The sequence below is a fragment of the Schistocerca nitens genome, chromosome 1 (genome assembly GCF_023898315.1).
Source record: "Schistocerca nitens isolate TAMUIC-IGC-003100 chromosome 1, iqSchNite1.1, whole genome shotgun sequence".
In the NCBI taxonomy this organism is placed as follows: Eukaryota; Metazoa; Arthropoda; class Insecta; order Orthoptera; family Acrididae; genus Schistocerca; species Schistocerca nitens.
In genome coordinates this window covers 588,032,678-588,048,166 of record NC_064614.1, presented here as the reverse complement: position 1 = coordinate 588,048,166, position 15,489 = coordinate 588,032,678, and the positions used below count along the sequence as shown (strand labels likewise).

Below are 15,489 nucleotides of genomic sequence, written 5' to 3'. Positions count from 1 at the left end.
TATAAGGTAATTAAATTACATGCGCTTAATGTACAGTGTGTGTGCGTGAGAGTTAAACAAAAATTCATGACAATGGTGAGGGTTATGTTCAACATAAATAACTACTTAAAACAAACAATTTGCAAATTGAATTGTGTTGTGGAAGAACAACCATGCATAGTCTATCATGCCCCTAAAATTGTCCTGAAAATAAGGCCAGGTGTATGTAGGAGTGAGCAGCACATCTTGACCTCTTACACAATTATTATTTAAATAAAGTTTATTAAATTTCCAAATTTTTCTGGTCGAGAAGCAAGTGTAAATTAAGTTACTTCTTACATTAATAACAGCAAGAACCTGAAGGTATTTTTCCATAATTGCATAACGAATGAGCAGCTAACCTGTTCCATCTTACTCTTTTTTTTCCATTTTAATGAATATAATAATGAATATACTAAAGTGTGTGCCAAATATCTGAAGTTTCATTAGTTATATTAGTTGCATGTTCTGTCAACTTATACTTACTACTATATACTGCAATTTAAGATTCCATACATATAAAGAACAGTTGATTTGAATTATAGCTTCTACCATGGTTTATTCAGTTGGTGGATTCAAGCACTGCTGTTAAGTAAAGGTGATCTTTCCTAACAGATAATTGCATGTGGACATATAACACAATATACTATTTATCTATATTATGGAAAGGATAGTTGCTATTCCCTATACAACGGACATACTGAGTTGCAGATAAGCACAACAAAAAGACCATCATAAAGTGGGCTATAGGCCAACAAGACCTTTGTTGAACACACACACACACACACACACACACACCACAATCAGAGTTTGCTGAGGGTTAGTCTCTCTCTCTCTCTCTCTCTCTCTCTCTCTCTCTCTCTCTCTCTGTGTGTGTGTGTGTGTGTGTGTGTGTGTGTGTGCGACGTAGGGTTTGCGCGCGCGCGCCCGACGTAGGGTTTGTTAGCTGAAAGCTCACTTTTCAACAGTGCTTTTGTTGTGCCTATCTGTGATGCAGCATCTCTGCTACACTGTGTGATCAAAAGTATCAAAAAACATAAGTTTTTCATATTAGGTGCATTGTGCTGCCACCTGCTGCTAGGTACTCCATATCAGCGACCTCTGTAGTCATTAGGCATTGTGAGAGAGAAGAATGGGGTGCTCCGCGGAACTCACTGACTTTGAACATGGTCAACTGATTGGGTGTGATTCGTGTCGTACATCTGTTGGCAAGATTTCTATACTCCTAAACATCCCTAGGTCCACTGTTTCTGATGCCACAATGAAGTGGAAACATGAAGGGGCACATACAGGGTGTGGTAGATAAGTAATGAGACTGGCTGCCGCGCGGCGCCCCAGTCGCTCGCAGGGCGGTCTCCACCTGTACGTCACGTGGTGGGGGATCTGAGCTAACAATAGAACCGGTTCGCAGTCACGTCGGAGCTCTGGTGCAGTGAGGGTCTAGCTTCGCGTATTACGTTGTTTGTGTGCCCGTGATACTTGTGAAAACGCTGAAGATGGATCGCTCGATAGAACAGCGGTATGCAATCAAATTTTGCTTTCACTTGGGCAAAACTGCTTCGGAAACTTTTGCTATGATTACGGAGGCCTACAAAGAAGACTCCCTATCAAGAGCTCAAGTGTTCTGGTGGTGTAATGAATTTAAAAACGGGAGGGAATCCGTTGAAGACATGGAACGATCTGGACGCCCTTCAACGAGTCGTGTGGATGAAACGGTGGCCAAAGTGAAAGAACTCCTGGACTCCGACCGTCGTTTAAGTCTCAAAATGATCGCCGATGAGGTCTCCGTTAATAAATTTACGGTTCACCAAATTGTTACGCAAGATTTGATGATGAGGAAAGTTTGCGCAAAATTGGTTCCCCGAGTGCTCACCGCCGAACAAAAGCAACAACGAGTGGACGTTTGCCGTGAGATGTTGAATGATTTGGAAAATAATCCACACTTTTTAGACAACATAGTAACAGGCGACGAATCGTGGACATTCCAGTACGACCCGGAGACGAAAGCCCAGAGCTCGGAGTGTCACACACCGGCATCCCCGCGGCCGAAGAAAGCAAGAATGTCAAAGTCCCGCATCAAGACAATGCTGATTGTGTTTTTCGACAAGCGGGGGTTAATTCACAAAGAGTTTGTCCCTCAGGGGAAGACTGTCAATGCCGAATTCTACAAAGAAGTCCTTCAGCGATTGCACAGAGCCGTCAAACGGAAGCGACAGGACCTTGCTCAACGCTGGCGTCTCCACCACGACAACGCTCCGGCGCACACAGCGTTCCTCGTGACCTCCTACTTGACCCGAATTGGAGTTGAAGTTTTGCCACAGCCACCATACAGCCCTGACTTGAGTCCTCCTGATTTCTTCCTATTTCCGAAGGTCAAAAGATGCCTGAAGGGTCATCGTTTCGACGATATTCCGAACTTCCAACGTGCTGTCACGAAGGCACTAACTGGGATAACTCAAACGGACTACAGTGGGGCCTATGAAGCTTGGAAAACGCGCTGGCAACGTTGTGTCGACGCCCAAGGCGAGTACTTTGAAGAATATTAACGTTTTGTACAAAATGGATCAATAAATTTGTTTTCCTAGACTGAGTCTCATTACTTATCTACCACACCCTGTACAGCACAAAAGCATAAAGGCCGACCTCGTCTGTTGACTGACAAACACCGCCGACATTTGAAGAGAGTCGTAATGTGTAATAGGCAGACATCTACCCAGACTGTCACTCAGGAATTCTAAACTGCATCAGGATCCACTGCAAGCACTATGACAGGTGGGAGGTGAGAAAACTTGGATTTCATGGTTGAGTGGCTACTCATGAGCCACACATCCCGCCGGTAAATTCCAAATGACGCCTCGCTTGGTGCAAGGAGCATAAACATTGGATGATTGAACAGTGGAACAATGTTGTGTGGAGTGACGAATCACGGTACACATTGTGGTGATCCGATGGCAGGGTGTGGTTAAGGTGAATGCCCGGTGAACGTCATCTGTCGACGTGGTGATATGGTGTGGTTGTTTTTCATGGAGGGGCTTGCACCTCTTGTTTTGTTGTGTGGCACTATCACAGCACAGGCATACATTGATGTTTTAAGCACCTTCTTGCTTCCCACTGTTGAAGAGTGATTCGGGGATGGTGATTGCATCTTTCAACATAATAGAGCACCTATTCAAAATGTACGGCCTGTGGTGCAGTGGTTACATGACAATAACATCCCTGTAATGGACTAGGCTGCACAGAGGCCTGACCTGAATCCTACAGAACACCTTTGGGATTTTTTGGAACACCGACTTTGTGCCAGGCCACACCAACAGACATCGATACCTCTCCTCAGCGTAGCACTCCATGAAAAACGGACTTCCATTCCCCAAGAAACCTTCCAGCACCTGATTGAACGTATGCCTGCATGAGTGGAATGTGCCATCAAGGCTAAGGGTGGGCCAACACCATATTGAATTCCAGCATTAACAATGGAGGGCACCACGAACTTGTAAGTCATTTTCAGCCAGGTGTCTGGATACTTTTGATCACATGGTGTATAAGGTGGGTAGCAACTAACCTTGTGATACATTGTTATATTCCATCATGGATTTTCAATTGTAAGATTTTATTTATAAGTCATGTATTTGCCTAAATTTGATGAATAGATGCTTCTAATCGTAGTCTTCGTAGCTTTGTTGCATTTTGCTTCTTAGTAGTTGGTTTTTATTCATAGCAAAGCATGGCAGCAATTATATTTATTCATTTGTAAGTTGTGACATCTATTCTGTATGTTTTGTCATTGATGTAACTTTGCTCATGGGATCCAACATGGCTGTAAGGAAGAAAATAGCTGAAGTATTGAAACTAGTATAGCCAATAAACAAAATTTATGTGAGCATTGACACCTTCATAATAAAGTTCAGTGAGCTCATAAATTCTCTATGCTAGCATGCTAAATATGAAGTTTTTGGATGTGACGAGAAAAGACTTTAAAGTGATCATTTTATTTGTAACATACATGTTTTGAGATTATTATTTCACACTCAGTGTCTGTCTCTGAAATGTAGAAAAATATATAAGGATGATCAGGTGTAGTTATGCAAGCAGTTGCTACTCTTATTGTAAGTGTTCAAATAAGTTTTATTTATATGTTATTATTACTGCTCATAACATGTGATTTTGTTTTACACAGCTGTATGTAAATGTGTGAATTTTTCACAATTATAAATCACATATTTTACAACATGTTAAATTGCTATTATTCATGTTAAATTCAAGTTACATGGTCACAAGCCACTGCTTGAGTTGCTTTTGTTAACAGCTTATCTTCATTTGGTAAAAAATTATAAAAAACAGCTATTTTAACTTGGGGCATTTTGCTTAAAATTAATTCTCTGTTAACCGTCCAAAAGTTTTTTATTTTATCATTTTCTATTTTATCATTTTTTATTTTATCATTTTTTATTTATTTTTTATTTTTTTTTCATATATGAGGAATGTGAATTCATGTGGTACTATTTAAGAACTTAGTATCTTCTTTCACTAGCAGAATGGTTTTCAGCGTATATGTGGCATGAACAGTGAGAATATTTAATTAAGTGAATAGGATTTTGTAAGTTGTTCATATCATGATGATCCTCAGGGCTCTCTGTCGCTGTATGAAACCACTTCTCAGATTAGTGTTGCAAATCTCATGCTACTCCATAAGACAAGAAATGGTATACTAATCCAAGATGTACAGTCCTTGGGGTTTCAGAATTAAGGTATGGTGATTATCTTGTTCATATGTACAGACCTCTTTTGCCATTTCGATGAATGTCTGTCTGTTATATATAAGCCCAAAAATTTACATTCCAAACAAGTGTAAGACAGAATTTCATCAATTGCAGTATTTGGACCACTTGGTTTAAAGTGCATAATATTTGTTTTTAAGTTGGCTCCTTCAAAGTGGTCTCTGTCTTTTCAGTAAAGTTTTCAATCTCTTCAATTAGGTGGGGCTCATTGTCTGCACATTATACACCAGATGTGTCATCAGCATCATAATGATCAAATGCTTATTATCTAGAGAACTTGGGAAAATATTTACATAACATGGGAATAGGAATGGATCTAAAATGGGGCCCTGAGGAACACCAAAAAGTATCCAGTATTTCTTCATAATTATATAGAATATCATGATGTATTTTATCAAAAGCTTTTGAGAGATGTGGGAGTACACTTGCTGCTTGGACATTTTCTTTGTTTGAAGTACTGAATGGACAAATTTTACTGTTGCTGACATACCAGTTCGACCTCTTCTGAAACAGTGTTGGGCATCACCTAAAATGTCAGCAGTGCTGTAATGTTTGAAGATTCCTTAAATATTATTGTCTCAGTAGTTTTGCTACGTGTTGAGATCAAGGCTTCTCACTTTATGACTGCAGCCAGATTCAGCTTTCAGGAAATACACCATCTTCGAGAACACAGTTCATTGGTTGACATAATGGTTTCACTAGTTCATGTTTGCGTTTCTTCAATATGTATGGAGAAATTTCATACAATCTTGAGTATTTTTTGAGGCTGCTTATTGCAAGTAGTGTACTGCAGTTCTTTTTGTTAGTGGACTCAAATGTATGTTGTTTATTCCATATTGTGCAGACATTTTTGACAGTATGTATAAAGTAATTATTAAAATATTGCTAACTTGAATGGGGTCAGAAATAACATCATTATTTACAGTCAATTCTACATTATTAATATTCAGTTTTTGTCGTGTTGCTTCTTATTTCATTTACAATTGACCAGTAGGACTTTTGAGACATTGTCAGGGCTTAGTACCTTCTGGCTAATTCTCCACATTTATTCTCCTGACATTGTTATACCGATACTTCTACTGCTTGTAGAGTTCTATATGTAACTCAAGAGTTAGTCAGTCTGTGTGAGCTATACATGTTTCCAATTTTTTCTTTCAGAACTTTCGTTCTAACTTCAAATCTCACACATTTTAATTTAAATGGTGGTTTTTTGAACACTCATTTTTTAAATAGGATGATAATATTTATTTGCCCAGTCAGAAGCTCTAAGAAAGAGTTCCATTTATTGTTGACCTCAGTGATGGTAATAACTGATTTCCAAGATTCATGACTTAACCTATGTCTTAGGTCTCACCTAAATCATTTGAGAAGTGACAATTTATGATGTCTGCTGAGAGGATAGGATCAGAATTTGCTGCAACATGATCTATTGAACCACGATGTGTGTTATCTATTCTAGTGGGTGCTAGTCCAAGTAGATCTTCAGCCCCGTTAGATGGAATACATTCTCTAAAATGTTCACTTTCCTGGCAGTCATGTAGTGTTGATACTCAAATCTCTAAGCAAGACAAGTTTTACACTTCTTAATTTACTCAAAACTTCTAGCAATTTCAGGAAAGTATCAAAATTGCCACCAGGGGGCTATAGTACTTATAACAAAGAAGGAGACAGAACAAAACATGAATTTGGGAATTGCAGTTTCGAATTATTTGGGTGAACAAGTTCTCTGTTGACAAATTAATTTTTCTGTGGATTTTCTATAAAATTTAACTTTCTCAAGTAAGTGGCAGCAACAATCACCATTGTTGAGTATTGATAGTTTATAGCCTTCTAACATGAAATAATGAATGTTTTCTACTGATTTCTGATGTTCAGTAGCAGCAACAACAACAACACTCCTGTGATAAATGATTCAGTAATGTCTGTTTAGTTTCCTAAACCCTGCACATTATAATGGAAAAATAGTAGGTTAGTATCGTGTGAATTTAAGGCTGCGTGAGATATAGGCCCGTATGGATCGTATACCCTGGCATTAAAGTCCACCTGCGCAATCAATACTTGTCTAGGCTGTTACTGTTGCTTACAATTTTGAACACAGCTTTCCTTGAATATGCCCCCAGCCCCCCACTGACTGTTAGTTATCTTTGATTTATATGATTTTGCACACGTCATTTACAGAATCGAACTATTTAGATGCAAGTGCGCTACTCTACTGTGCCAAGTTTGTTTCCTCTCATTTAGAGGTGTGATTACAGCACTGTGGCACAGGAATTTTGTTGTCTGCCAGAACCACAGACATGTACTAACAAACAAACTCAATCATGTAATTTTATATTTTCAAGGTGATATTTAAAACTTTCTTAAAATCCTTTGTAGAGTATAAAAGAAAAAAAATAGTAAAGTATTTGTTGATGTGTGTATTAAACTTTCATGCATACATATCTATAAATGTGCAGCAAGAACTCAAATATAAAATTAATCCATTTAAATAGCCCATAAATTGATTAGTAACACATCATTACAAAATGATGTAGCAATTTATGTTAGTTTGTAGCCGTTTATGGACCTAAAGATTTACATAAATGTAGAGAAACTGCACAAATACAGGGCGGAGCAAATAAAAATGGCCCAGAGAACAGAGTTTCAGGGCACAAAAAACCACAGCAGAGGAAAGGAAAAAACAGTACTAACCAGATTATATCAGATGTTGAAACTGACTAGCATTCACCTCTTGACACTTGTGGGCCCTGGTTGGCAAGTTTCGGAAAGCAGATTGAAGCTAGACTGCTGGGATTGCTGTGTTTCTTGAAGAACATGGGAGTTGTTGCAATATACCTTAGACTTAAGGGCTCCCCCCCCCTCCCCCCCCCACACACACACAAAGTAATTACACACTGATAGGTCAGGTGACCTGGGTGGCCAGCTAGGGCTGTGACCAGACTGACCTCTGCTAACAACTCTGTCAGGTGTGAAGACTGTGTAAATATACCCCAGGGTCCGACAGGCTGTAAGGGCAGTTGCTCCATCCTGTTAAAAGAAACTGTAGTATTTTCCTCTTCCATTAATGCTGCTACAAATTTGTGTCAGTTGTATCCACTCATCTGGGCCACTTTTATTTGCCCCACCCTGTAGGTGTAAGGCAGAAAAGGGGTTTTGTTCTGTATTTGTGAGGACATGAGCATGAACAGCTCACTGTTGAATGGGCTACAACATTTTAGATAATACTGTGAAAAGTTGGGAATAATATATGACTAGTTGGGAATAATATACAACTCATCTATTCCACTGAAAAATCAGTAAGGGAAATGAATTAATTTATTCATACTAGGATAGTGAGACTGGAAATTTTATTTGTTGCTGTATATTCAGTTCAATAGTTGTGACTGTTTTCTTTTATGTCTCTCTTTGATATCAAGAATGATAAAGAGAAGGTATATTTAAAACAATGGAAGTTTTATAAGAGATATGCACATTTTTATAAACCTTTAATTTCACTTAAAATGTATTGAACTGATAAATTTTTTGGTGCACAATTTGTGTGTTGATTTGTGGTATAGCATTTGCAGTATTGTATAGAAAAGACATTGAGTTTTGATTCCTGAAAGTATAATTAATGTTTATAAAAATTATGTTTCATTATGGGTTGATGTTTGAGTTCATTTGACAGAAGATTCCAAGAGTTCTTTCTGATGTTAAGGTGTGTTGTTGTTAAGAATTTCAACATTTTATAATAGAACCTAGAAGGTGGAATGTCATTCCGTTTTACTGAAGGAACTCCTACTGTGATAGTGACAACCCTGTATGAGGAGGTATTATTGCGGAGTCATTAGAGTTTTTGTTCTTGGTTATTGTAGATGGTGTTTGGAAGGGGACAGTTAGACTTGAATTGTTTCCAATCACATGAAAATTATGAGCACATTAATAACACTGCTTCAATACTTCTAGCTCTTATAATCTTCAGGAAGGTAATATTTAGTAATCTGTTGTGTAAAAGAAATCATCCCAGTTTGAGAATCACCTAGGAAGTAAGTTTCTAAGTAAACAGTGACAAAAGATCATTGTTCATACTGGTGCCCACTTTTGCACTACTTCTTTATGTAATTGCTACAACATTGTAACACACATTAGAATGAAAATAGTGGCTCAGGATTCCAGGGAGTGTGAGAAAACTGTTACCAACTGATATTTATGATTAGTTGTTATGCTGCAGCTGTAGTGTAAGGCCAAGCAGTGTTGTGCTTCAAAAAGACATTATGTATAAATATGCGAAGTCATCTATTGCGAATTGCATGATAGAAATCTTACTTCATTTCAGTACACCTCTTTGGTGCAAGAACCATGCGTTTTGGTTTTTTTTTTTTTTTTTTTTTTTTTTAAACCCTGTATATGTTGTCTTTAGTGTTTAGAGACTTGTCACTGAGGAGAGAAAACAGAGAATATGAGTACCTGCAGTACACACATTTTTGTTGAGTTCTATTATTAGAATGACCAATGACCCTGCTATGTCTTTTGGTTGTTATTCATATGGTACAGGAATTAATCATATGAAACAAATTACTGGGCGAAATGCAGCTTCCTGTCATTTCCTCTTCTGCTGTGACTGTCATTACCTGCAAAATGGTTTATAAAATTTTTGGAAAGTGGAATGAAAGCTTTAACACAACATAAGTTATATTAACTGTGTGACCCATTTCCACCAATTCCTTGATGGTTACGCAAATCATTCTTGATTGCAAAAATTGTTACATTCAGAACTGAATGTGAGCATGCATGTACAGTCCCAGTGCTAAGGAGCATACTCCAAACCAAACAAGTGGCTTTTATGTTGCATGTCTGGAGCAGGGCAATAACTCTTCTGCTGGGAAAGGGTCATTCCGTGAAAGTTAGTTGAGTTACATGTGCTGTACTTCCTGTTCCTGACCTTCACTGTGTACTGTCCCATTGAAGTTTATCTGTTTATTTTCATATTAATTCTTCAATGTTTCATTGTCAGTTGTACAGATGTTACATTGGTAATCATGGGGTGACCCAGAAGTAGACTACAGATCACTGGAAACAAATGTGCTTAAGTTGTATTTGTCTTATATGCAATATTAAAAGGCTAAACCTAAATATTTACATATTCATTTTTTTCATGTTATAAGGTTTTTCTGTTCTAAGAAGTTTCATGTTTTACCTGTGTGTTTGTAAAATTTTGCAAATCTCATATATCTTCCACTGTGATACAAGTCATTGCTCAAAAAACAACTTGGATGTGGGGGCACAAACATAACTAAAGTCAGGGTGCAGAGAAAAGTATGTAGTTGGTGATACAAGAATAGTGAACTCAGAAAATTGTGGGAACAAGAGTGAAAGTATTAGGACAGCAGAGACTAGCAGAGAGAATTTTAGGAGGTTACAAGACTGGAGGTTGCAGTGTTGTGGAATAGTTTCCTTATGTGCAATTCAGAGAAAGGGATGGGGTGTGTGTGGTTCAGATGTAGTAGGCTGTAAAGCACCTTCTGAAGTTCACCTTGTTTTGGTGACCTGCACAGTCTGTCAATGGCTGTTCAAAATTTTCCCAAAGCCAGATTGACAGTGTCCATTTATATAAGAAGGGACATCTAGTAGATGATTAGGGATGAATAAAAAACTGTGTATTTATTGCAGTGAAGTGCATGTATTGACACAGCTGTTTCCTTTGTTGAGCCTGCCCTTAAATGCAGGATGTTAGTGTGCCAGGACTTGAGTAGGAGGCATGGAAGCATAAATTAACTCTGTGGGTTTTGCATGAATATGATGTGTGTAGCAAAGAATCAAGATTAGGAGTGGCACAAGCTTGGAAGGATATTCCTCTAATGAAAATGTTGAATGACGATCAAAGCTGTTCTTCAGTGAGGACTTACTTTCCTTTATAACAAAATGAATTGAAAATAATAAGAAATGTGTGCAAAGTTTACTACTATGTACCCTGTGTTTAATTTATGCTTGTCTCAAAATATCAGTTGTAACATCAGATACATTTAAGAAAAAAAGAAACACCATAATTGCACATTGTTTCAGAGCACATAGGCTCTTCAGTTATGTATAGAGTAATATTGAAATTTGTGTCCATATCATTAAAAATGTGAAACAAGAGTTAATTCTAAATAAGACGTAATACTGTTCAGTCCATTCAGTGTTCCTGTAAATTTAAACTGAGTTTCTACCAGGCTCTGTTAATTTTTAGAGGCAGTAGTTCGCTCAATACTGTGAGAACAGCTATTTTTTGTTGCAATGTGACATAAGCAGAGCATCTTGACAGTATGCATTGTACATCATCAAAGTGAGAAACATCAGTGATTTATGTCTCCAAAGAACCTGTTAAAAATGTCTGTTGCAATAGCAAATTCTTTCAGTTGTAAGGAATGTGCAGTGTTGTGATTTCTGTTTGCAAAAGGTTTAAATGTTTTTGAAATTTCCCGTCAAATTACTGAAGTATATTGAGAATTTGTTATAAGTTAAGTAATGAGTGATGTCTTTCTCATTTGCCATGCATTATTAAAGTACTTTCTGTTTTTATTAGATGATACAAAAAATGAGTATTGTTGTCAGTACCTAATAATATTTTGAAAGCTGATAAAACAGTTAATCTGTTACACAAACTCTGTTGCACTGTGTGTGTGTGTGTGTGTGTGAGAGAGAGAGAGAGAGAGAGAGAGAGAGAGAGAGAGAGAGAGAGAGAGAGAAGGGTGGGTGGGCTAAAGTGAGGGAGTGTCAGCAGCCTTGTTACTTAGTGCATTGTATGCATGTAGGCTGCATGTTTATCAGTGTGACTTCTAACAGAAATGAATTAGAAATGCAAAATACATGATACAATAATTTGAGAGGTCACACAATTCACCTAATAAATTTCAGAATTGTTTGTTTATTTGTTAAGTGCAGTGAACGCTTGGAATGAGAAAGATTTGCTTTTTAGTCAACAAGTTGGAACAAGAAACCCTGAAGTGTTCTTCACGATGCTATTAAATCTGAGCTGACAGATTAGAATAAATGTAGTGTATTAAGTTATTAAATTAATTTTGTCTGTGACACTTACAGAAGAAGTATTATGCAACATACATGTAGTAGTACATCTCCACATTAATGGAGTAGGGAGGTACTAGACAAGATGGCACAGTGGCTGAAGCTCTGGATTGCCATCTAAGGAGTGCAGGGTTCTGTTTCCTGTCCAGCCCATGCTGATTTAGCTTTTCCTTGATTTCCCTAAATTAATTAAACCCTTACCAGAAGGGTTTCTTTAGTAATGGCACAACCATTTTTTCCCCAATCTGAACTAGTGTTCTATCTGTAGTAGACACCTCATTAACAAGACATTAAATCATAATATTCTTTCGTCCCTTTGAGGTACAAGTAGTATGCTCATTCACCTCGTAATTGTTAATTGTTTCAACAGGACTTTAAGTAATATCCGAAAGAAGTAAGAAATATCCTGGTCAAAAGTGTTTGCCATTGCTGAGGAAACAATCATCATTGTCAGTGGGCTGCTCCTGCCAATAGTAGAGGTGACATTAAGTAAGTGAAAATGTTTAAAACTTTGGAGGCCAGCCACTTAGAAGAATATCGGTCGTAGGAAGTTGACCACTTACACATTTTTTAAAGCGTTACTGGCACATATGTAATTTGATATATGTTTAAGAGTAATACATACCAAAAAATGACCAAGCTTCAAGATTTATTTTTCATATTTATGTTAGTTTTGTGATTGGTTACAAATTTTAATATAATGATGACAGTACAATCATCCTCCCAAGAAGAGCATGGCCCCTGTGCTAGAATGACATACAAAATCGTGAAGTGTTCTACATTTTTTGAGCTGCCAAGTCGTGTGTCATGCACTTGTGTTTGCATCATACCGTTCATCCAGAACCAGAACTTTATGTTAATAACGATCCACTCACTGTAGTGGAGACATGTGGATTCTTAGGACTGGTTTGCAACGCGCGATTGACTTGGTTACCTCACCTTCGTCAGCTGAAGTGGAAGTGCTGGCAGCACCTCAATACCCTTCACTGCTTGAGCAACACCAACTGGGGAGCAGATTGCTCTACTCCGCTGCAGCTCTACAGAGCCCTTGTTCAATCCCGCCTTGACTATAGGAATGTGGTTTATGGTTCTGTGGCGCCCTCAGAGTTGTGTTTACTCGACCCACTGCACTACTGTGGCGTTCGCCTAGTGATGGGAGCTTTTAGAACGAGTTCGGTGACCTCCTGGTGGAGGCCAGAGCCCCTCCATTGAAGGATAGTCATGCACAACTACTGGCCAGTTACGTTGCACACGTTTGTAATTCTCCTGTGCATCCGAATTACTGTCTCCTTTTCCCAACCATGGCGGTTCATCTCTCACATCGACGGCCCAGATCAGGGCTTATGATTGCGGTTCATGTTCGGTTCCTTCTGTATGAACTGGAGTCCTTACCATTACCAGCTCTCCTCGAGGTCCATTCACATTCACCTACTTGGTGTACACCTAAGCCGCAGATTCTTCTGGACCTTCCGCTGGCACTAAGGACTCCGTTAACCCTGCATCTCTCCGCTATCACTTCGTCTAGATTTTCGACGTGTACTGGGGCCATGAAGTGGTTTACACTGACGACTCGATGGCTGATGGTCATGTAGACTTTGCGTATGTTCATGTAGGACATATTGGACGCACTCCTTGCCAGATGGCTGCAGTGTTTTCACTGCAGAGCTGACGACCATATTTCGTGCTCTTGAGCACATCCACACGTGCCCTGGCGAGTCATTTCTCCTGTGTACTGACTCCTTAATCAGCCTCCAAGCTATCGACCATTGCTACTCTTGCCATCCTTTGGTAGCATCCATTCAGGAGTCCAGCTATGCCCTGGGGATGGTCCCATCGTTCAGTGGTGTTTGTGTAGACCCCAGGACACGTCGGAATCCCAGGCAACAAATTTGCCGACAGGCTACACGGAAACCACTTTGAGAGATGGGCATTTCCGAAACTGACCTGCATTCTCTCGTCCGCTGCATGTTTTTTCGGCTTTGGGAGATGGAATGGCATAACAGTACATACAACAAACTGCATGTCATTAAGGAGGCTATAAATGTGTGGAGGTCCTCCATGCGGGCCTCTTGCAGGGACTCAGTGGTTCTCTGCCGGCTCCACATTGGCCATGCTTGGGCATCCCACGGCTACCTTCTGCACCGTGAAGACCCACCTCAGTGTCAGTGCGGTACCCGGTTGACAGTGGCCCATATTCTGGTGCACTGTCCCAATTTGACTGCCCTGCAACAAAATCTTGGGTTACCGGACTTGTTGTCGCTAATTTTATCTGACAATGCCTCTTCAACTGATTGAGTTTTACATTTTATTTGTGAGGGTGGGTTTTATCATTTGATCTATGTTTTAGCACATGTCCTTTGTCCCTCTGTGTCCTCCACCCTGGTGCTTTTAGGGTGGAGGTTTTAATGTGTTGTGTTGCAAAGTGGCTGGCTTCTCCTTTTTATTCTCGTGGTCTGCCAGCCATTGTAATCTGCTCTCTTGTTTTGATCTCTTCTACACGTTTCGTACATTTCTCTATGGTTTTCTTGTCCGATTTTGTCCAGTGAAGTGTTTGTTGCCCTTCTGTCATTCTTGTGGTTTTCTCCTTTTTATCCAGCTGTGTTTTGTATGTCTCGATTATTTTACTCCCATCCTTGTGGAATTATTTTAATTGGAATGAGAGACTGATGATCTAGCAGTTTGGTCCCCCCACCCCGCTCTTTTAAACCAACCAACCAGTCCTCCCAAGAAAAGAGTGTGAGGTGAGGTATTGTGCAATTGTCTTGAGCTTCCAAAATTTCCTTTTCACAACAAACGTAACATATTTTTAGCAGAATTACAGCAAAAATCGAAACCTAACTGGTACACTTGTTAAACTATGTCAGTGCAGTTGTATTGGCTTAGCCATGCGCAAAGCAGTTATTATGTTTGCTAATGTTCTTTTCAAAATAATTATAGAAATTGTCAACAAAAGGCAGCACCAGTCTAGGAACGGGTAGCAAGACATTTGTACATTGTTCTCATGTGATATGAGTCCAGTTTTCAAGTGATAGATGGCTCACACGTTGAGAAAATTGCAGCCCAAACAATACTTGGGTGCAGTCTTTGTAACACAGGGTTGTGGGTCAAAGTATCCTGGGACTTGGTCTTCAGAGTGTTAATGTCTTGGAACTGGCATTTACATTGAAAGCTTGCTCGATAGTGCCATTTACTCTTGTACTGAAACCTTTCTAAGGAAAGCAAAAGAACTTGTTGCATACAATCTTGTTTGAAATTATTCTTACTCTGTCCATGAGAAGCAATGTGTGTGTGTGTGTGTGTGTGTGTGTGTGTGTGTGTGTGTGTGTGTGTGATTTAATAGGTATTTTCAGTTCCATTTCTTTTATGAAAGCGATTTCTTAGAACATTGTAAAGTAATTTTTATTAGATCTACGACTCAATTAATATTTTGTAGATGGACCACCCATTCATATTACCTAAATTAGTCGTCAGCATTTATGCTTAGTGTGCCTGTTCAGATCAAGCCTGTTCAGATCAAGCTGATACACCACACAGATGAAGACAGAAATGGGCGTGCGGATTTTGCAGAGAGGGTCTTTCTTTCAGTACTTTTAATAACTCTTTGGAACTTCGCAGAAGCTCCCCCAAATGGCTAATCCAGTACATGGCGTAC

At 39.0% G+C, this 15,489-nt stretch overlaps 1 protein-coding gene and 1 pseudogene across 6 annotated transcripts in view; both read left to right on the top strand.

Moving 5' to 3' along the window:
- Positions 1-15,489, top strand: part of LOC126255530 (ran-binding protein 3) — a 349,149-nt gene that overhangs the window by 19,316 nt on the left and 314,344 nt on the right. The window lies entirely within an intron of this gene.
- Positions 12,510-12,623, top strand: LOC126205622 (U6 spliceosomal RNA; annotated as a pseudogene).